Genomic DNA, 22,425 nt, shown 5'->3' on the forward strand with positions numbered 1-22,425 from the left:
AAACAAGGGTGCACAAAAACAGGAACTAAGGGAGTCCAAAACTAACAGAATATAGCAACACATGATCCGGGCCACGGATCATGACAAACTTAAATAACAAATATAGTTTATATTTTTGGCCACTGTAACAATACACACGGTGTGAACAGTGGGCGGTATAGCTCGGTTGGTAGAGTGGCCGTGCCAGTAACTTGAGGGTTCCAGGTTCGATTCCCGCTTCCGCCATCCTTGTTACTTAAATGTAACTTATTGGGTTTAACTATGTAAAAAAGCGCTTTGAGTCACTAGAGAAATGCGATATATAAATATAATTCACACTCACACAAACAGTAACGCTGTGTTTGAATATCGGAAAATAAAACACCAATTAAGTGATTCTTTGGCATACCATGAGATGGAGCACATGTAACACTAGTTGTTTGAAAAATCACTGACATACACAATATGAATAATACACATATAGCCGACGATAGAGCTTTTAATACTATCGTTATATCGTGATAATGCTTGTGAATGACACATTCATGCCGAGTTTCGCAAATTTGACAGTGACAAGCAAACAACCGCGTCATCACAGCACTGCGGCGTCCTTGCTCGCAGCCAACGTCCCTCTTCACAGTGCAAAGCCACTTCTAAGTCAAAGCAAATAAACTACGATACATTAAAGTATCGTTATCACTGGCAGTATAGCTAAACATGTTACATTACACACCGTAAGAGGATATGTTAACCGCTAAAAAGAGCTCTTGAGTGTAAACGGGTGGGCGACTCGATACAAATATAGACCGTAACAATACCGAATATAGTATGAATATATAGTCAGAACCACAGCGACTTTGATCGATAATTTTTCTTATCACAATTGCATTTAGTTTTTTTTTGCTGTTGTTATTGTTCACAAACTCAGAAAATAGGTTCCTTAATACAGGAGGACTTTAAGGACAAAAAACAAAAAGTAGTTTTCCCTTTTACACTATTTAGTAGGGGTGCACAAACTCACATTTGAATCGGGATTCTTATTCATCTCGACTTTAAATCGAGTCATAATTTTCCAAAATAGATTTAAATAAAAAAAAAAAATATATATATATATATATTTATATATATATTTTTGTATAAGAATACATTTTTAAGAAGATGTTTTAAGGCCATTTCCATGCAACTAGAATGAGATTTTCTAACATGTAACCTGTTTTGAACAACTTTCATTACGTTTATTATTCCAAACAATACATTGCGAGATTAATTTTAATCGAGAATCGTGTTGAATTGAGAATCAATTCTGAATGGCGTTGTCACCCCAGGAAATGGATAGAGTCGTTAGGTTCCCCAAAATTCACACCCATACTATTTAGGAGAGGGCAGTTTTCGTGGGTCTGGACCACACACACACACACACACACACACACACACACACACACACACACACACACACACACACACACACACACACACACACACACACACACACACACACACACACACACACACACACACACACACACACACACACACACACACACACACACACACACACACACACACGCACACAATGTGCTGCTTTGACCTCTGAGGAATTTAACTAGCAGTGATGGTAGAATTTTGTGGTTCTGGTGTCATCTTTTAAAAAAGCAAATCAACAAACAAACAAACAAAAAACTGTTAAAATGTCATGCAGTTTTTGCAGAAATGTGATTGTTATTCTTAATGGATGTTAGAGAAGATGATCCATGATGTATTGTCCAGATGCAAAGGTTGCTGTGTCATCTTCCTATCTGACCGCCGTCTCCAAGAAGTATGAGAGTCATTCAAACAGACTTTCTGCCATGCCCACTAAATATTGTAGAAGTGTATTCTGTGCAGCACTAAGTCAAATGGTATTGTTTTGTATGATCAGCATAAAAATATGTGAAATTCAGTTCAATTTAAAAGGGATGTGCAAATCGACAAGCCGGCTGACAAGCAGCTAGCAGCTAATTATGTGTCTCCATACATAGTGTGGAGCCGCTCCCCTGAGCTAAATAATAACCACCTCCATTACGGCAAATAAACTGCATTTCTTAGTGTCTTAGGTATCATTATCAAGTATCGTTTTCACCGAAGGACAAGGTTCAACATGTTACACACCGAGAGCAAGCTAATAGCCAAGCTAACCTCTAAGCTAGCTTGAAACCACACAAACAAAAAATTGCTGGTAAACATTAAGAAGTGTAGATGCAGAAAGTCAGCAGATTTTAACAGGAAATTAACAAGTTCAATAAGAGTTAGAGCAGGGGTCCACAAACTTTTTGACTCGTGGGCCGCATTGGGTTAAAAAAATTTGGCCCGGGGCCGGGCTGTATATATATATATATATATATATATATATATATATATATATATATATATATATATATATATATATATATATATATATATATATATATATATATATATATATATATATATATATATATATATATATATATATATATATATATATATATGTATGTGTGGGAAAAAATCACAAGACTATTTCATCCTCAGGAGAAAATCTCCTGAGGATTGAGGAAACCCCTCATGAAACAGGCCTGTAGAGATGAAATAGTCTTGTGATTTTTTTCCCACACATACATATTACGCTCTACCACGGTATCGAGCACTATTTTTTTGGATAATCTAATTAAGACATATATATATATATATATATATATATATATATATATATATATATATATATATATATATATATATATATATATATATATATATATATATATATAAATGTATGTGTGGGAAAAAATCACAAGACTATTTCATCTCTTTTTTTTTTTTTGGATAATCTAATTAAGACATATATATATATATATATATATATATATATATATATATATATATATATATATATATATATATATATATATATATATATATATATATATTCCGAGCGCGATTATGTCATGGGAAAATGCATTTTTAGACAATATGATTTGCCTGAGCAGCTAGAAGACACAGAGAGTAACAAGCGGTAGGAAATGGATTAGAAAGGACAGATTTGAAAAAATTATAATAACATTTTTTTTTAAATTTAAACTTGGGACTTCCCGCGGGCCGGATCCGGCCTGCGGACCGTAGTTTGGGGACTCCTGAGTTAGAGGATAATATAAAAACTCTTGGTGTGTCAGCATTATCACAGTCACACGACACACAAGAGGAGGGCGGATCAATCCATAATTGGTGATTGGTGGTGTCGATACCAAAGCCAAAGGTAGTATCAGTATATGATAGATACAACAATAATTAGATCAACATTTTTATTTTATCAAAATCATTTTTGTTGTTTTTGTAAATGTTTACAAACTCGGGGACAAATTACCTGGACACAAGAAGACTTTGAGGGCAAATAATAGTTTTTGCTTTGGTTTAGTTATTGTGTGCTATTGACTTTGTTTTGCTCAAACAGTTGTATGTGATAAAAAAAAGAATAAGGAACCAGTTCAAATATTGTGCTGATATTGATAGCTAATAGCACTCACCATATATAAATGGAAACATTTACAGTTAATACATATGATCGGTATTGGCATCAGCTGATGTCACTAATGGATGATTGTATTGATTTCAAACATCCCTGCAATTTAATCTTCCTTTCAGCTTCTCACTGAAATATCTGCTTATCATTTCTGAGCAATAACAATTGTTTTCCAGTTACAATGTGTTTGTCGTGAAGTCCGAAGCAAAGCTACTCTCACAGTCAAAAAAAAAGAATAATGTTTGATTAATATTTTCTTTATCATGTGTGTTCAGACGTAAACGAGTGTGCAGATCTGAACGGAGGATGCCAGCAGATGTGTGTCAACACACCAGGCTCTTATCACTGTGAGTGCGGCGAGGGATTCCGCATGCATACTGATGCTCGAACATGCATTGGTGAGCAGTAAGAATGTTAACCTTTCAGTTCAAAAATGTTTTTCAAACATTTTGGGGTTATTACAAAATATGGCTATGTGTAGTTTCGATTTCTTCATGATACAGTTTTAGTCTTTCGGGATACGAGCTGTCTCTTGGCTAATTGTTATGCTTTAAATTGAGAGCAGACATTTGGTATTTATTCATTAATTCTGTGACGTCATCATGGAGAACTGGAAAAAGGTTCAAGTAAAAACCTTTGCAGCTCTGATTAATTACATGCCCAAGAAGTTTATGACAGTGTGTTATAACACATTGTGTTCACACAAAGTACTGATATTTGGGATGCCGTCTATTTCGACATTTATGTATGGCGTCTAAACATCGCCAACATTTTTGCACGTAAAAACCACACTCTGCGTGGCCTTTCTGCGCACGTCGACACATTTTGCACGTGTGCGGACTCTGATTGCACTTACAATGCAACCTTGGGGTTGTGTTTGATCAGTCAATGTCTTTGGAGGGTCACTGCTGTCAAGTGACCAAAAACTGTTTTTATCATCTCAGAAATATTTCTAAAGTGAGAAATTTGTTGTCAAAATTGGATCTTGAAATGATCATCGTATTGACTATTGCAATTCTCTTTTCACTCTTTTCAACAAGTCAAGGCTAAAGAGACTTCAGACTGTACAAAATGCAGCTGCCAAACTTTTGACCGGTGCAGCCAGAACAGCCCATATTACCCCATTTTATCCAGTCTTCATTGGCTTCCAGTTAAATTCCGCATTGAGTTTAAAATGTTAGTCCTGACATTCCGTGCATTGCATGGTGGGGCCCCTCAGTACATCACCGACTTGCTATGCCCCTACTCTTCAGGGCGCAGCCTCCGGTCTTCAGGCTAGGGTCTTCTAAAGATCCCCAAAACTAATTTTAAAACCCGTGGAGACCTGGCATCCCAGGCTTTAGCTCCCAGACTCTGGAACAATTTGCACCAGTCCCTCTGTGATCTTGACTGTGTTGACACTTATAAGAAACATTTGATAACTTCTCTTTTTAGTAAAGCTTTTAGTTAATGCACCTTTTAACTGTCAATTTTAATCCACTTTGTAACCTTTTTATGATGTTTCCCCTGTTATTTTAATTTAATTGTTGTTTTACTTCACCTATGTTTTGTACAGCGCTTTGTGATCTTATCTGTGAAAAGCGCATTATAAATAAAAATGTAATTACTTACAATGTAAGAGTCCTCGCGAGCATTTAACAAGTCCCAAATGTGCAACGATACTTTTTATGCGCAAAGATTTTGGTACGCCGCGGCCGTAGTAATTGCACTGTGATTTATTTTTAGAGGACATTTAAACTGTACTATGTTCCAAACTGTACACAGATTACTTTAAATTGTATACAAGTTTAATTTCTGTAGTATATGTCTTGAGAAGATATAATACAATGATTTCTAAAATGTCATGGGGTAATCACTTGTGTGACATACTGTACAACCATCTCAGCAAATATTTTACATCAGAATAAATGGTTTTGATGTCAATGTTTATGCTTCATATTCAATGGTTGAGCCACACCAATATGACTCAATTTGATGTGTTACCAGCCCCATTGCATGACTCATTTTTTATTGTAATTTGCCCTTTAAAATCTGGAAAACCAGTAAACTATACAGTCGTTCCTCGTTTATTACGGCTTAATGGTAGCAGGCCTGATGATAGTCAATTAATTTCCGCAATTAATTATTTTTACGTAATTAGAGACAGCTAAAATGAAATAACTCCCATATAGTCTTGTTTCACCCAATATAGTAGCCTTGAGTGTATTCTACTACAGATAACAATACTCACCGGTCGCTCAGAGGATCCTCCAAGCCTCATTGTTATGGGTTACCGACCACTACAACACTGCCACGACGTGGAAATACTTTGTCACATACTGGGTAATTCCTCTAAGTTAGAACTGTTCTTTCATCTGCTGCTACCACGGGCGGAAGTTGTTCTGCCAAAAGTCGTTCAACTTGAGCTACGACCATTAGCCGGGTTGTTAGCATTCCATGTTGTTAGTATTGCGTGTCTGTGTTGTGATTCCAAAGGCTCACCAATGGTATGCGAAGCTGATGATGTCAAAGATAAAGTGCATTAGTATTAAGGTCTGCCTTAGTATTTCTCATACAGATGCTCATAGTAATCTTGTTTGCATTGAGTGGCGCACCAAGTTCGACCGTGTCCCGGTACATCTCGTGTCTCGTAATTTGACAAGGCTCACTAATGTCAATCCAACATAATTTATTTATATAGCCCTTAATCACAAGTGCCTCAAGGGGCTTCACAAACCACAATGACACCCCATGATCTGAACCCACATCCGGGCAAGGAAAAACTTCAATATCCCGAGGTACGAAAAAGAAGAAACCTTGGTAAGGGGTCGCATACGTAGGGATTGTTATTGATGAGGTAGGAGTTGAAGATGAAGTGCATCAAAAAGTTGTTCAGCCAAAAGTTTGTCAACTTTAATGTTGGGGTGAAGATATAGTAGTGACAAAATTAGCTTCCGTGTTGTTTGCATTGTTCACCCTTAACCCGGAAACGGAAGTCCCACTTGGTGAATATTTTATCGATAATAAGAGAAAATAAGACAAATACTGCACTGTAATACATATAAGACATATATTAATAATTAATAGAGTACTAATTTAGGCCAAAATATGTAGAATAGGTTTTTGAAAAAACTGTATTGTAATATTCTTTTTCTCTCTCTAGTTAAGACAGAGTTTGAGGTCTACGTCTGTTATGATCATCAGCGTAAAAATCATCACTTTTTTTCTCGTCTAAAATCTCTCTGTGCCACCAAGTCTGCATTTAAGCACCCATAAGGCACAGCAGTGATATTTCATATTTGGCACACAGTATTTGAATGGAAAAACCATTAAAAAGTCCAGAAATTGCCAGTGATACCTGACTTGAATACAGTTTTACTGATGAATGTCTTTGTGTCTGTTTTGCTTGTAAGCTGTAAACTCTTGCTCGGTGTTGAATGGTGGCTGTGAACATAAGTGTTTGGACATGGGGAACAATCACTACAAATGTGAGTGTCGAAAAGACTACAAGCTAAAGACAGATGGGAGACACTGTGAATGTAAGTCTGTATTTTGATCCTCCTCTAACAAATAGTCTGTTGAACTATGATACCCACCTAGATACATGACAGAGTGTATTCCTCACCTGCTCTGTCCTGGGTCATTCAATGACAGTGAGGGACGCCTGTGAGGAGAGGAATGGCGGCTGTGCCCAGCTTTGTCTTTCTGTGGACGGCCATGTTCAGTGCAGCTGTCGGCCTGGTTTTACTCTGGTTGAAGATGGCAAGAACTGTGAAGGTGAGGAACGATATTACACTCATTATGTTACACCTGACAGTTTCTGAATCTGCGGTTTCATGTGTTGTACAGTACACATATGTAACCCTAACCAAACCCGTAACTTTAATCCCCAAAATGATCACTTAATGTGGGACAGATTATTTTAACAACTGTTTCTTTAGATCACAATAGAACAAAGCCATCCTTGTTTGGGCATGGCCCCTCTTGTAGAGGATAAACACTTTGGATCCTGCTCCAGGTCCTCAGACTAGAGCTGTCCTATCTAAGACTCTGAGCATGAAATAATGAAGCCTGCTCAGTTGAGAGGCAAAATGCCTTTTAAGAGAACCCGAACAGTTGCGGTCGATTCTTCTTATTCTTGTGTGTATTGTCCTCAAACATCTATCTATGTGCCGTTTAGCCCACACCCCTTGTACCAGGTGTTATTCTGATAAAGCTGTCCTCAGAAGATAGTATGTACAGGTGGCATATTTATGTAGTCAGCAGTCTTCTAAGCCTCCCCACACTCACATGCTGCACCGTCAGTAAGTTCCCACCTCTTCCTGGAAGACCCGAAACACCTAACCACAGTGCAGAGGCGGTTGAGGAAGGTCTATTGTCGGCGAGGTAGCTGTACACCCTCAACGCCGCCTCCAGGGTCCCAGATGTACTGGTGCGATAGTGTCCATCTTGCTAACTCCCATCCCCGCTTCCACACTGCCGCTAGCAATGCCTTCGCACAAAGATCGTCTGGGATGGAGGTGAGCAGCTCCTGGGCTGTCATCTTGAAGAAACAGCATGACTTAAGCCTGCTTGGAGGGGGCTAGCTCCATTGTCGTGTCATGCAGGATTTGCCAGTGGTGTTGTTTGGCTTTCCTTGCCAGGGCGAGGGTAGCTGCCTTCCGCCACAAACTGGCTGAGGAAATTCATGCAAGGGCTGGCAGATGGAACCCAGGGGGAAAGAACCTCAGAAAGTCGGTTACAATCCTGATGGCACTGTTGATGATGACGTATAACTTCTTGGTGTGCGGGCTTCTGCTCCAGACTGGGGAACAAGACAAAGGCTTGTGTGGGGATATGGAGTACCTTGGCGCAGGCACCCCAGGTCATACCAGCCGGCGACGGATCAGTGAGACACTTGCAGTGGCTATGGCTCTCACATCCTTTATGGATTTTTGGAAGGACAGTGTTCTGTCCAGCCATACGCTGAGGTCCCTTTTTGCGTCCCTGAAGTGGAACGCTACCAAACATGGTCTTTCCCGTGTTGAGCTGCAACCGCTACCTGCGAAAGTATGCCACCAAGATATCCATATCCTTGTTCAGGCCCTCCCCCATTGCTTCCCACTTTGGCTGCCGCGTCATGATGGCAAGGCCATCCACGCACCCTTGCCTCCTAGAGGTTGCCTCCATGGATATACATGTTGAACAGCTTCAGTAGCAGAACAGATCCCTAAGGAATTCTGTTTCTCAGCCTCCTGTCTCTGCTACGCTGACCATCACTGGTCTGGATAGTGAAGCTGCAGTTAGACAGCATCTCCACTATGAAATTCACCATATGCCGGTCTCGGGTGGCCTTCAGCAGCTTCATTTGAAGACCACAGTGCCAGGCGGTGTTGTAGGCAGAAGATAGGTCAAATATGACTACCTCAGCATTCTAATCGGCCTGAAAGGCATCCTTGAGATCGATTCAATGCCCTGACCATTCAATGACACCTGAATAAATGAGGATATATACAGGCGTGGAACAAGTTAATTCAGAAATTCCTCTTTAAAGAACGTTTTACTCCAATAAGATGGTTCCACATAGCCTTTTTCAAGAAAAAAAATCCCAATATATCGCTATATTCACCATCTGCCATTCCATTTTAATTTCCTGTCTCTAACAGACATTGACGAGTGCAGTTCAGGTCGCGACAGGTGCTCCCACGGATGTGTCAACACGCCGGGCTCCTTCCGATGTGTGTGTCACCCGGGCTTTGAGCTTGGCGCAGATGGAAAACAGTGCTACCGTGAGTAAAGAGAACTGATTCAGTATTCAACAATTACACGTTTTAGTCAATGCTTTTCTAAATGGAAACGCTCAACCTATATGAATTAGCAGAATCATAGGCTTGAATTCCAAAAATTATACAAATCAAACTCATTTGTCCCAATTTGCTCAAAATGATTGTGTTTTTTCTGTGGTTATGCACACTTGTATACTCCAGGGATTGAGATGGAGATTGTTAACAGCTGTGAGAAAAATAATGGTGGTTGCTCTCATCAGTGTGAGCACACAACCAACGGGCCGCTCTGCTCGTGTAATCAGGGCTACCAGCTGGACCAGGACAGGAAGACCTGTGTAGGTAAGAACTATTTTTGTTATCTGCTTCTTCTCTATGTTGACTGTTGAAACTTGCGATGTACTATTGCATAAATACCTGCCTTAGACAGTGATGAGTGCGTCAACGGGGAATCCTGCTGCAGCCACTTCTGCAGAAACTATCCAGGCGGCTACGAATGCAGCTGTAGGGCCGGCCACACACCAAACCCAGATGGCTGTGGTTGCGACGGTAAGAGATCTGGATTGTTGGCAGATTATCTTTAGTCTTTCTTGTGCTGTCAGTGTTGTGGAACAGTGATACTGTTTGCAAATCCCGACATGTGTTCAAACAACTGAGGCAATTCCAGACTTTGTGACAAATAACAGAACATTGTCATTGCCTTAGAAATAAATCATTGTAAAAAGGCCATGGTGCAATCAAGAACATAGGAAAAGATCATGATCTTTATTATTTTATCGGGAAGACTAAGTCGGTCTTTATCTCACTCCAATTTATTATTGGGGCGATCCCAAAAATCGATCAAGCACTGAATAGAGAGGAAAATGTGGAGCTCATGAAACCTAGGGCTATTGTATAGTTAGGTGCAAATTCTGATTTGCTTTCATCCATTCCAAAAGGTCAGACAAAGACCGACTTGTATGAAACCCAAATACATTTTCCCCATGAGAAATAATGCAAATCCAATTAATCCATTCAGACAACCTAAAATATTAACACACAACCCATTATATAGAAAACAATTACTGTTATATGAAAAGGAGACAGAAACTGAGTTGTTCATTGTTCTGTGTGCGTTCAATGAACAAATAAACCACACACACACACACATAATAGAGATGATTAAAGGTTTCTCTGGCTGGAAATGTCTCTATAACAGTGCTTCTCAATTATTTTCTGTTACACCCCCGAGTAGGATATAAAATTACCCCCCCTTATAATTTGTCTATACAATTGTTATAAGGACACCTCTACATAACATTGAACCCTTATTAACATTAAAGAAAACAAAAAAGAATAATAGATCAACTTACAACAAAGAATAACTTTAATAACAATGTTTTTTAGTCTGTAACAGGAAATATTTAAAGTGCATCAATTTGCCTGGAATAAAAAAAAAGAGTACATCTTTACTTAAACTATAAAACATGAACCATTTGATACTGACAAATAAATAGTTTTTTTTTTTTTTACCAAAATGAGGAAGTCAAGATTAATGGTAGAATAAGCACGTTTTGTAGTGCACATCTTTTTGAAGCGGGGTTTGAAGCCTGATACTACATAATACTGATAAAGCATGTTCCCCTGGGTCACAAGCAACCCCAAGGCACTACACCTTTAGGGGCGAGTGGCCCGTCCCACTATTTAAGTAAAACTGCTCTATCGTGATCTAAGTCTAAAATAACCACTATCCCCTTTTCCCACTGAGACTGGGTCACCCACGTGTGGGCTTCTTTGTTTAGTTACTAAATATCGCGGAATTCAAAGATTCAAGGAATTTTTTTGTCACATCAGCACACATGAGCACATGAGAAGATACGAGATGTAGTAACGCAAGTACCAGATTTAACCCAATGACTACATCAAGAACGATAGTATGTACACAATAATTGAAGTACATAGGATTTAAATAGGGAAGGTTATAAACAAGAATAGACTGTCGAGTTTCAGATGAAAGTTCTCTTTTTCTGGCCATTTTGAGCGTTTAATTGACCCCACAAATGTGATGCTCCAGAAACTCAATCTGCTCAAAGGAAGGTCAGTTTTGTAGCTTCTGTAACGAGCTAAACTGTTTTCAGATGTGTGAACATGATTGCACAAGGGTTTTCTAATCTGAGCTAATGAGCAAACACATTGTACCATTAGAACACTGGAGTGATAGTTACCGGAAATGGGCCTCTATACACCTATGTAGATATTGCACCAAAAAGCAGACATTTGCAGCTAGAATAGTCATTTACCACATTAGCAATGTATAGAGTGTATTTCTTTAAAGTTAAGACTAGTTTAAAGTTATCTCCATTGAAAAGTACAGTGCTTTTCCTTCAAAAATAAGGACATTTCAATGTGACCCCAAACTTTTGAACAGTAATGTACTATAAATAGAATAGAATGAATAGATTGTGACCATGTAGTGCAAATAGAATGTAAAACCAAACCAAATAATAGCCCAATTCCGCATTTTGGAACGTGTCTGCAGGTTAAATTGTTCGGAGTTCAGCAGTCTGCCAGCTACCGGAATAAAGCTGTTCCTCTGTTTGGTGGTCCTACTTCAAATACTCCGCAACCTCCTGCCCGAGGGGAGGGGATCAAAAAGAGGGTGTGCAGGGTGGGTGGAATCCTTGGTGATGAAGAGAACTCTCTTTCTACATCTGCTAATGAAGATGTGGTGGTGGTGGGAAGGCTGCTCCTCACCATCTTCTGAGCAGCTTGCACCACCCTCTGCAGTGCACCTCCTCCTTTCAGCCGTGCAGCTGCTGTGCCACACCAGCACGCCGCACCATCTAGCAATGTTTGACCGTTCGATAACCAAGATATGCAAACATTTACTGAAAATTTCCGTTGAAAACTGAATCATACGAAAAGTAGGACGCAAGAAAACCAAAGCACAAATGTACACTGAATGAAGACACCTGAATGTCAATACACAGAAAAATGTTGAAACCATGAAAAAAGCTACTTAATGGATTGGGCGAGTTCATTAGGTCAATTTTGAGAGTTGTGGCGGTTTTGAAAGAAGCAGAAGCGGTACAGTAGTCCTAAATATCTCTGATGGTGATGTTCTAGTTTGTCCCAAAGAGGTTTGATAGGGTTGAAGCGTCACCAAATTCATCCATGCCTTTACGGACCTTGCACACTGTGGCGCAGTCATGCTCGAACAGAAAAAGGGTCTTCTTTAAACTGTTCCCACAAAGGATATACAGTAGGGAGGGAATTAATATGGCCCCATTCGTCGCGGTTTACCTCACACAAGAAACGTAACCAACTTGAGGTGCACACTATCCACTTGAGCCGCCAGATGGTAGCAGAGTGTTGAATATTTAGAATGTGTTTTGAGGCAATTTCAACTCTGATCACAGTGTCAGTTGCTATGTAGAGTCCAGCTTTCCATAATTTTCAGCAAACTGCATTGCAACATGATTACATGATCACATGAGATCCGCCCACAAATATGAATGGATATGAATCCCTTACCTATTGTAGAAGCATAGACCAGAAGGAGAAGAGTTAACATTCAGGGTGTACTAAGAGGGTTTAGTCTAGTCTTGTATCTGTGCAGTAAGCTACCATTTTGCTTTCCTAATAAGAGAATAAAAAGAGTTCTGTGTAACATCTACTGTTTTTTTTTCTTTCCTATAAGACATCGACGAGTGTCTGGCGGAGACATCAGGCTGTGACCATGAGTGCATCAATACTCTGGGAACGTACGAGTGTTTTTGTCGACAGGGTTTCAGCTTGGATCAGGATCAGCACACCTGCATCTGTGAGTAGCTTTGATCTCCTTCTTCAAAAACTACAAAAGTGTTCAATGAATCTTCTGTGCATTGTTCCGTAGTCACTCTGCATTGCCTTTGTTAGCTTTGTATGGCAGAGAATTGGACGAAGACGAGGAAGAGGAGGAGGAAGACGAAGAGCAGCTGGAGGTCTACAGGTTACCAGAGCTGCTCTTTCGCAATGTTCCTCAGCTTCTCCACTACACTGCCGCATTGCATTCCCGCTACGGCAGCCACGATGATGATGCAGGTGACCCCGACGAAGAGTTGGATGAACGACTAGAAGAATTTCGATTGGACAGCCAAATCGGTACAGTAAAACCACAACCTTTAGAAAATGTTTGCAATTTTCACGCGGCGCTAACTTGCATAAGTGTTGTAAGCATTCTTCCAGTTACAAACATGTAAGCCCCGCCCCACAAAATACACACATGCACAGGAAAAGGTGAAGAGAACAAGCGACAATCAAAGTACAACACTGGCATAGCCAGAAGTAAAAACATATGAAACACACAATGTCAACTGAAAGTATTTGTGACTAGCTAGTGTGAGCTACACAATGCAACTCTACTAGCTAGCCATCCCACAACACCTTTCCGAATTAGGTTGTTAGGTAAATAAGAAACATTGAAAGACATAAGAACAAGGCTGGAATTGGTGATTTGACTTTTGTTATGTTCTGTCAAATTCAAACCCCAAGATGCAGAGGCAGGAGATTGCGTGTACCGGTACTCAAAAACATGATCATAGTGCAGCTGGAACTGCACAGGAAGTATAAACACAATCACGAGCAAAAAAAGAGAATGTATGGAAGCAAAGCACGATATGAGCAAGGCAAACAAAACAGTTGCAATGATCCAGCCCCGATTGGCACAACTTTCTGATTAGTGATCAGCCACAGATTAGTCCACTGATCACTAATCACGATAAAGTGAGGAGAAACAGCGTTAAAACCAACAGAGTGGTGGCGGAAAACAGAAAGTGGAACCAAAATAAAGGGCACTGGAAAGGAAATAAATACATACAGTAAATAAGAAAATATGCAAAATAAAGTCAGGCCAGATTTGAGAAGTCCTGACAATTTCGGCTGTAACAAATCGGAGATGAAGAACCCAGCAGGCACAAGACATTGATACAACATTGATTATACATACACGTCCTTTAAAACTGACTTCGAAACAACGTTGCAAAATAGTTGTATTTATAAATTGAGACAACATTGATGTCTAAAAAAACGGTACTATACTCTGTTTAAAAAGTACTGGTTCTCAATTAAACATTTTTTTTTTTTTTAAACGGGCATGACGTCGTGACATTGCTGGTTTTCTGAGCAGAGGAGCATGTTCGGAAGCGCACAATCACAGAGTACTTACAAGCAGACCCAGTGTGTAGACAGAAAAGGGAGAGCGGATGCATTTTGGCCTAAAAACTGATTATAAAGGTGAAGTTATAACACTGAAACGCAGCTCTACAAGAGGTGCTTTAAACATGGCTAGCTAGCTAGCAGCTAAAATGTATCCGCAGTTGGCAGTGTTTTAGCTACTTCTAAATCACTAATCCTCGCCTCCATGGCGACAAATAAAGTATGTTTCTTACAAGTATCATTCCTACACGGCGAGACTAAACATGCTTCACTACACACTGTAGGAGGATATGATAGCTCACCGGCGTCACAGATGACAAATGCCATGGGTGGATGTACACCTGACATCCACTGTAATGATATGTAGTGCAAGAGCGTATCTAGTCGATACTACTATGATTACATCAATATTTGTTATCGTCAAAATATATTTTTTCCTTTTTTAAAAAATAATATTATTTTTATAAACTCAGGAAATATGTCCCTGGACACATGAGGACCAATGTATAATCCTGTAACTACTTGGTATCGCATCGATACCTAAATTTGTGGTATCATCCAAAACTAATGTAAAGTATCAAACAACAGAAAAATATGTGATTATTATATTTTAACAGAAGTGTAGATAGAACATGTTAAAACAGAAAATAAGAAGATATTAACAGTAAATGAACAAGTAGATTAATAATACATTTTTACAGCTTGTCCCTTGAAAACATAAGAGAATGGGAAACGACACAATATGTTACTGCATATGTCAGCAGACAAATTAAGAGCCTTTGTTTGCCTACTTACTAATAAAAGACAAGTTGTCTAGTATGTTCACTATTTTATTTAAGGACAAAATTGTTCTTCGATTGCAATAAGAAACATGTTTAATGTACCGTAGATTTTTTGTTAAAATATAGCCAATAATGCCATTTTTTGTGGTCCCCTTTATTTAGAAAAGTATAAAAAAGTATCGAAATACATTTTGGTATTGGTACCGGTACCAAAATATTGGTATCGGGACAACACTAGTTGGGATATGGCCAAATTTCAATGGTCAAATCACCGTCACAACCCGACATTGATGAAACATAAAAAAATGTCAAAAAGCATGTTTGAGTTGCTCAACGTCAGGACCTAATTCAACTAGTTCTCAACGTTGTTTCAATGTCCTGTGCCTGCTGGGAAGCTAGTTATGTTTGTTGGTTAATGATACGCAAAATTTAGCTGCTAACGTTAGCTCAAAATGTATATTTTATCCTAACAACAACAAAGTAGACTATATTGTTTGTGGAATCCATGACATGATTGTTTGCTCCAAAAGAAGTGTTTGAAAATGCGTATGATTTTACGCACCGGTTCAACGGGAACGAAGCATCTTGAGCATCCATCCATCCATCTTCTTCCGCTTATCCAAGGTCGGGTCGCGGGGGCAGCAGCCTAAACAGGGAAGCCCAGACTTCCCTCTCCCCAGCCACTTCGTCCAGCTCTTCCCGGGGGATCCCGAGGCGTTCCCAGGCCAGCCGGGAGACATAGTCTTCCCAACGTGTCCTGGGTCTTCCCTGTGGCCTCCTACCGGTCGGACGTGCCCTAAACACCTCCCTAGGGAGGCATTCGGGTGGCATCCTGACCAGATGCCCGAACCACCTCATCTGGCTCCTCTCGATGTGGAGGAGCAGCGGCTTTACTTTGAGCTCCCCCCGGATGACAGAGCTTCTCACCCTATCTCTAAGGGAGAGCCCCGCCACCCGGCGGAGGAAACTCATTTCGGCCGCTTGTACCCGTGATCTTGTCCTTTCGGTCATAACCCAAAGCTCATGACCATAGGTGAGGATGGGAACGTAGATCGACGGGTAAATTGAGAGCTTTGCCTTACGGCTCAGCTTTTCTTCACCACAACGGATCAATACAGCGTCCGCATTACTAAAGACGCCGCACCGATCCGCCTGTCGATCTCACGATCCACTCTTCCCTCACTCGTGAACAAGACTCCGAGGTACTTGAACTCCTCCACTTGGGGCAAGATCTCCTCCCCAACCCGGAGATGGCACTCCACCCTTTTCCGGCTGAGAACCATGGACTCGGACTTGGAGGTACTGATTCTCATCCCAGTCGCTTCACATTCAGCTGCGAACCGATCCAGCGAGAGCTGAAGATCCTGGCCAGATGAAGCCATCAGGACCACATCATCTGCAAAAAGCAGAGACCTAATCCCGCAGCCACCAAACCGGATCCCCTCAACGCCTTGACTGTGCCTAGAAATTCTGTCCATAAAAGTTATGAACAGAATCGGTGACAAAGGGCAGCCTTGGCGGAGTCCAACCCTCACTGGAAACGTGTCCGACTTACTGCCGGCAATGCGGACCAAGCTCTGACACTGATCATACAGGGAGCGGACCGCCACAATCAGACAGTCCGATACCCCATACTCTCTGAGCACTCCCCACAGGACTTCCCGAGGGACACGGTCGAATGCCTTCTCCAAGTCCACAAAGCACATGTAGACTGGTTGGGCAAACTCCCATGCACTCTCAAGGACCCTGCCGAGAGTATAGAGCTGGTCCACAGTTCCACGACCAGGACGAAAACCACACTGTTCCTCCTGAATCCGAGGTTCGACTATCCGGCGTAGCCTCCTCTCCAGTACACCCGAATAGACCTTACCGGGAAGGCTGAGGAGTGTGATCCCCCGATAGTTAGAACACACCCTCCGGTTCCCTTTTTTAAAGAGAGGAACCACCACCCCGGTCTGCCAATCCAGAGGTACCGCCCCTGATGTCCACGCGATGCTGCAGAGTCTCGTCAACCAAGACAGCCCCACAGCATCCAGAGCCTTAAGGAACTCCGGGCGGATCTCATCTACCCCCGGGGCCTTGCCACCGAGGAGCTTTTTAACTACCTCAGCAACCTCAGCCCCAGAGATAGGAGAGCCCACCACAGATTCCACAGGCACTGCTTCCTCATAGGAAGACGTGTTGGTGGGATTGAGGAGGTCTTCGAAGTATTCCCTCCACCGATCCACAACATCCGCAGTCGAGGTCAGCAGAACACCATCCTCACCATACACGGTGTTGATAGTGCACTGCTTCCCCTTCCTGAGGCGGCGGATGGTGGTCCAGAATCGCTTCGAAGCCGTCCGGAAGTCGTTTTCCATGGCTTCCCCGAACTCCTCCCATGTCCGAGTTTTTGCCTCCGCGACCGCTGAAGCCGCACACCGCTTGGCCTGTCGGTACCTGTCCGCTGCCTCAGGAGTCCTATGAGCCAAAAGAACCCGATAGGACTCCTTCTTCAGCTTGACGGCATCCCTCACCGCCGGTGTCCACCAACGGGTTCTAGGATTACCGCCACGACAGGCACCAACTACCTTGCGGCCACAGCTCCAATCAGCCGCCTCGACAATAGAGGTGCGGAACATGGTCCACTCGGACTCAATGTCCAGCACCTCCCTCGTGACATGTTGAAAGTTCTTCCGGAGGTGGGAATTGAAACTCTCTCTGACAGGAGACTCTGCCAGACGTTCCCAGCAAACCCTCACAATGCGTTTGGGCCTGCCAGGTCTGTCCGGCATCCTCCCCCACCATCGCAGCCAACTCACCACCAGGTGGTGATCGGTAGAAAGCTCCGCCCCTCTCTTCACCCGAGTGTCCAAAACATGAGGCCGCAAATCCGATGACACAACTACAAAGTCGATCATGGAACTGCGGCCTAGGGTGTCTTGGTGCCAAGTGCACTAATGAACACCCTTATGCTTGAACATGGTGTTCGTTATGGACAATCCGTGACGGGCACAAAAGTCCAATAACAAAACACCACTCGGGTTCAGATCCGGGCGGCCATTCTTCCCAATCACGCCTCTCCAGGTTTCACTGTCGTTGCCAATATGAGCGTTGAAGTCATCTTGAGCATCCTTTTTGAAATACATTTTTTGTGTATGTGTATGCTCTCTACAGTGTAATTAGTAACTGTGAAAAATATAGAAATTAAAAAAAAAACAACGTTTATTTAAAGCACTATAATGGTAAGATAATCTAGCTGGGGGTGTCTTTGGTATGTTTTTGGTTTAAAAAATACAACTTTTAGCAAAGAGGCCCCTTTAGGCGCCAACTGTGTTTTCTGACCATAAGAAATAACTTTTCTCTTCTTACCAGTATGCTTGGATAATTCTTTTGGGGAGGACTGCAGTTGGAAATGTGACGACTGCGTCAATGGAGCCTGTGGCGAAAATAAAGATGGCTGTGAATGTTCACCTGGATGGGTTGGCGTTATCTGCAATGAGAGTAAGTACAACTGTTCTATAGGGCTTGAACGTATGACGTGGTAACGCATTGCATTGTGGGTACTGCCGGACTCTGAATCCCTTGTTTACATGGCTGAATACAAGACTCTGTGCTTAGAGGTCAAAACATGGCGCCAAGGTGTGGGATAATGAAATTCCACAATCGTGGTCATTATTGCTTCAGGAAAAAAAAAGGATTTGTTGAGATTTTTCTCATTTCCAGCGTGAAAGCAAAGCCGAATGAAGCGGAGTTATGAAGCTTATAAAGAGATGGCAAATAGCCTGAAAAGCAGCCGTGAGACGATCAAACATGACTTTTGACGCCATCACTTGGTACTTGTTGCTTTGTTCACTGCATTTTTAAACTGCATGCTAAATCTGAATCAAAGCATGTTTTATTTAGTGACACACGTAGCATTTAGTAGGGCCTTAGCATTAGCCAAGCAACAAGCTGCAGGTGACAAACAATATACAGTACTTTTGGAAAAAAGAATGTTGTCTGTCTACTTTTAGTGTTGAGTAGGCACAAAAATTAATGAGTATTATTTTCGGGTAGAGTAGCACAGCGATCAAAGTATCTGAAAGTAATAATTGGCTTATTTTTTCCTATGGCACCCTTGTACCATCTCAAACACGTAAGAGATGAAAGCCGTGAATTATGCGCAATTTGAATGGAAGACAATGAGCCTTAACAGACTTTGCATTCCGAAATTCTTCACCGGTCTAAAAACTGACTCCATTGACAAAATATCTACAAGATTAGCTTTGACAATGGCGGTAGCTTATTCAAATCTCTTGTCCATTAGATGTACTCATATGGATCAATTCCACCAATTCAACTTATTTTTTGAAGGGAGCTGGCCTTTGGAATTGTCTCGGTGTGGTCCCTTGATTTTTATTTTATTTTGTACGATCCATTTGAATCCATTTTGTTGCTCTCTCTCACATTGCTGTGGGTACAGTACAGCTATGTAAACAAAACCTACGTCCAGCAAAAATGGCTACCCGGCACCCACAATGCATTGCGAAATCACATGCCCTTTCGAGCCCTATACTATTCTATTGTATTCTGTTCATATTTGCTTTTTACCACACACAACATTGGCTCTAAATGCCTCCTTTAGTTTCAAATGTAGTTCAAAGAAAATTGTTTCTATGGGATGCTTTGGATTTTTTCAAATATTATACCAAACGATTAGATCTATTACTTATACCAACAATTATGTTTCAAATCAGATTAATCACACTTTTTGATTTTGATTAATCAGAGTGAATTACATGCTTGTTATCATTTATTTATTTATAAAAATGCCCCAATATTTTGACGAAAATGCAATTTTAGTGTCAGTATGTCATACAGGAACATTTAGTCTATTGCTGTCAAATTATTGATTTTACATTAAGTCCCATCAAATTGTATATTATCTATATCTTCCGCCCGAATGCAGCCGGGATAGGCTCCAGCCACCCCCGCAACCCCGAGAGGGACAAGCGGTCGAAAATGGATGTATGGATGGATATATATAATATGTTTGTTCCTTGCTCAACACATTTCTAGTCTACCTTGCGGAGGTGAGGCATCTTTGGGGAAATCTCAGAGCAGCAATGGGGAGATAACGTTTTATATTTATCAACTTTTTTTTTTGGTCATGATGGCAGTATGGACGCACGCACGCACACACAAAACCTGAATATTTTCCACCTTATTGGATGAAGCTACCTTTACCCAGAGGTGTGGTTAAATTTTAGAGTAAGATGGCCTACTGTGTGCATCGATGCAGGGTCATGTATTAAAACAGTCAGCTCCTCTGCGTAAGTGAGGTGGTAGTGTTGGGGGGATTTATAGACTTCTAAGCAAAAGAGCATCGGGGGAATCAATCCGTCGGCTACTGGATGAAGGCCAGGGTTCCACAGGCAGCCCGAGGCCAAGGATGTCCATTGCTGGCTTTAAAAAGCAAGGCTCTGCTCTTCCCGTGCACTTCTGTGATTAATGACTTTGCGTTAAACTTTGAACTGGAGTCATGACAGGAAAGCCATGTGGAATAAGTCCATTAGGATCAACACACCACATATGTTTTCAAAGTGTAGGGATGCGAACCTAAGGGCCCCCAAACTCAAAGTTGGAGCAGGGCCTCCGTACTATAAATGTGATATACAATTGAGTTGTACATTAAACTGGGCTTTGTGCCATGTAAAAATGTACCTTAATATTACACATCCAATCCCTTCAATATTTAGTCCCTCCAGTATTTTGCGATGTCCAATTGTGCCAGTTCACGCAAATTCAACCAATCCCCGCAAATTATGTGCAGCCTTACAGTCTTTTCCAATGTCTGCAACTTCACCGCATATTTTGGCTAATCAGCGTCCTTTTCGCCAATCAAATTTATCTCTGAGCGACGGTCAAACACGCCCTTCAACTGTCCAATCAAAACGTATGTTTGTTTGTTGTGTAGACGAAGAAGGGACGTCAACGTGTAACAATATATCAACTCTTTAATGCTCAGATAGCACAGGTGTCGTACTGCGAAGCTCAGACCTACTTCTGGTTTCTGTCCACGGTGCTAAGCCTTCTGGGAAATGTAGTATGTAAAATTTTCACAACACACTGGCATCTTGACTTCCTTGTTTACATGTATTTATACATTTATTTAATCTATGTTTATCCAGGGTAACGCAATTAAAAAACATTTTTTATTTGCAATGCTGACCGGGCAAAAAGGCAGCATTTACATGTTGGAGATGTTAATGTGTGATGATAATCTATATGAAAAATGACTGCGATAGATCTCTTTCAACTGTTCACAAATGCTCTTAAACTGCGGGGGTAAATAAATGAATGCTTAAGATAAGCACTTTTCAAGCGTAAAATAAACATGGAGACAGAGCAGACAAGGTAGGAGCTGCGTCACAGCACCAATTAAACTTGCTTTTTGTAATAATTATTACTATTATTACCATAATTTCCAGGCTATAGAGCGCACGGATATTAAAGCCACACCCACCAAATTGTATTTCTACTTATATTAGCCGTATCGGCCCATAAGCCGCAGATATATACCGGTACTGAAGATTTTGTAAATGTTTATTTAGACACCCTAATTGTTTCCAAATATTGCCTGTAACATGGCAGTAAAAAGGCTGATCAAACAAAACAGAAGCCATAGTTATGGACCCACTTGCTGCAGAAGCCAGACTCAACAACAGACTCAATAACGCCACGATGACGTTTTGGCGAATTTACCGAGAGATTTGTAAAAATGAAACAATACAAAAATAATGCCATTGTAAGGTAATAATACTAAAACAGACACTTGTAAGCGTGTTAGCATATTAGCTAATGCTAATGATGCTAGCTCGATTACATTTCGAGAGCACGTACAAATATGCACAAAAACATGGGATTGTTTAGTAAGTATGAATGGTTTTAGTAATATTGTAAAACTTACATATGTTGCTTGGAGAGAGGAATGAAGAATCCTTTCGAGCAGATGTACTTCCGGCACAAAACAGGAAGTACATTGTCAACCCGCAGCACCTGCAGTGAGCGAACTGGTCCAAAAGATGGCGTCATAGCACAAACAACAACACACCTTTTCAGCGTCTTTGTCTGTGTAATATGAAAACTATTTGTGAAATACAAAACATTATGGTTGTTAGCGAAGACAAATCCATAAATTAGCCGCACCGTTTTACAAGACGCATGTTTCAAAGCGTTACAAAAAAGTAGCGGC

The 22,425-nt window shown here is 41.0% G+C and overlaps 1 pseudogene; it reads left to right on the forward strand.

Annotated features, from left to right (window-relative positions):
* LOC133663043 (multiple epidermal growth factor-like domains protein 6) overlaps positions 1 to 22,425 on the forward strand; it is a 142,350-nt pseudogene that overhangs the window by 43,891 nt on the left and 76,034 nt on the right.

Source organism: Entelurus aequoreus, linkage group LG13, assembly GCF_033978785.1.
Source record: "Entelurus aequoreus isolate RoL-2023_Sb linkage group LG13, RoL_Eaeq_v1.1, whole genome shotgun sequence".
NCBI classification, from domain to species: Eukaryota; Metazoa; Chordata; class Actinopteri; order Syngnathiformes; family Syngnathidae; genus Entelurus; species Entelurus aequoreus.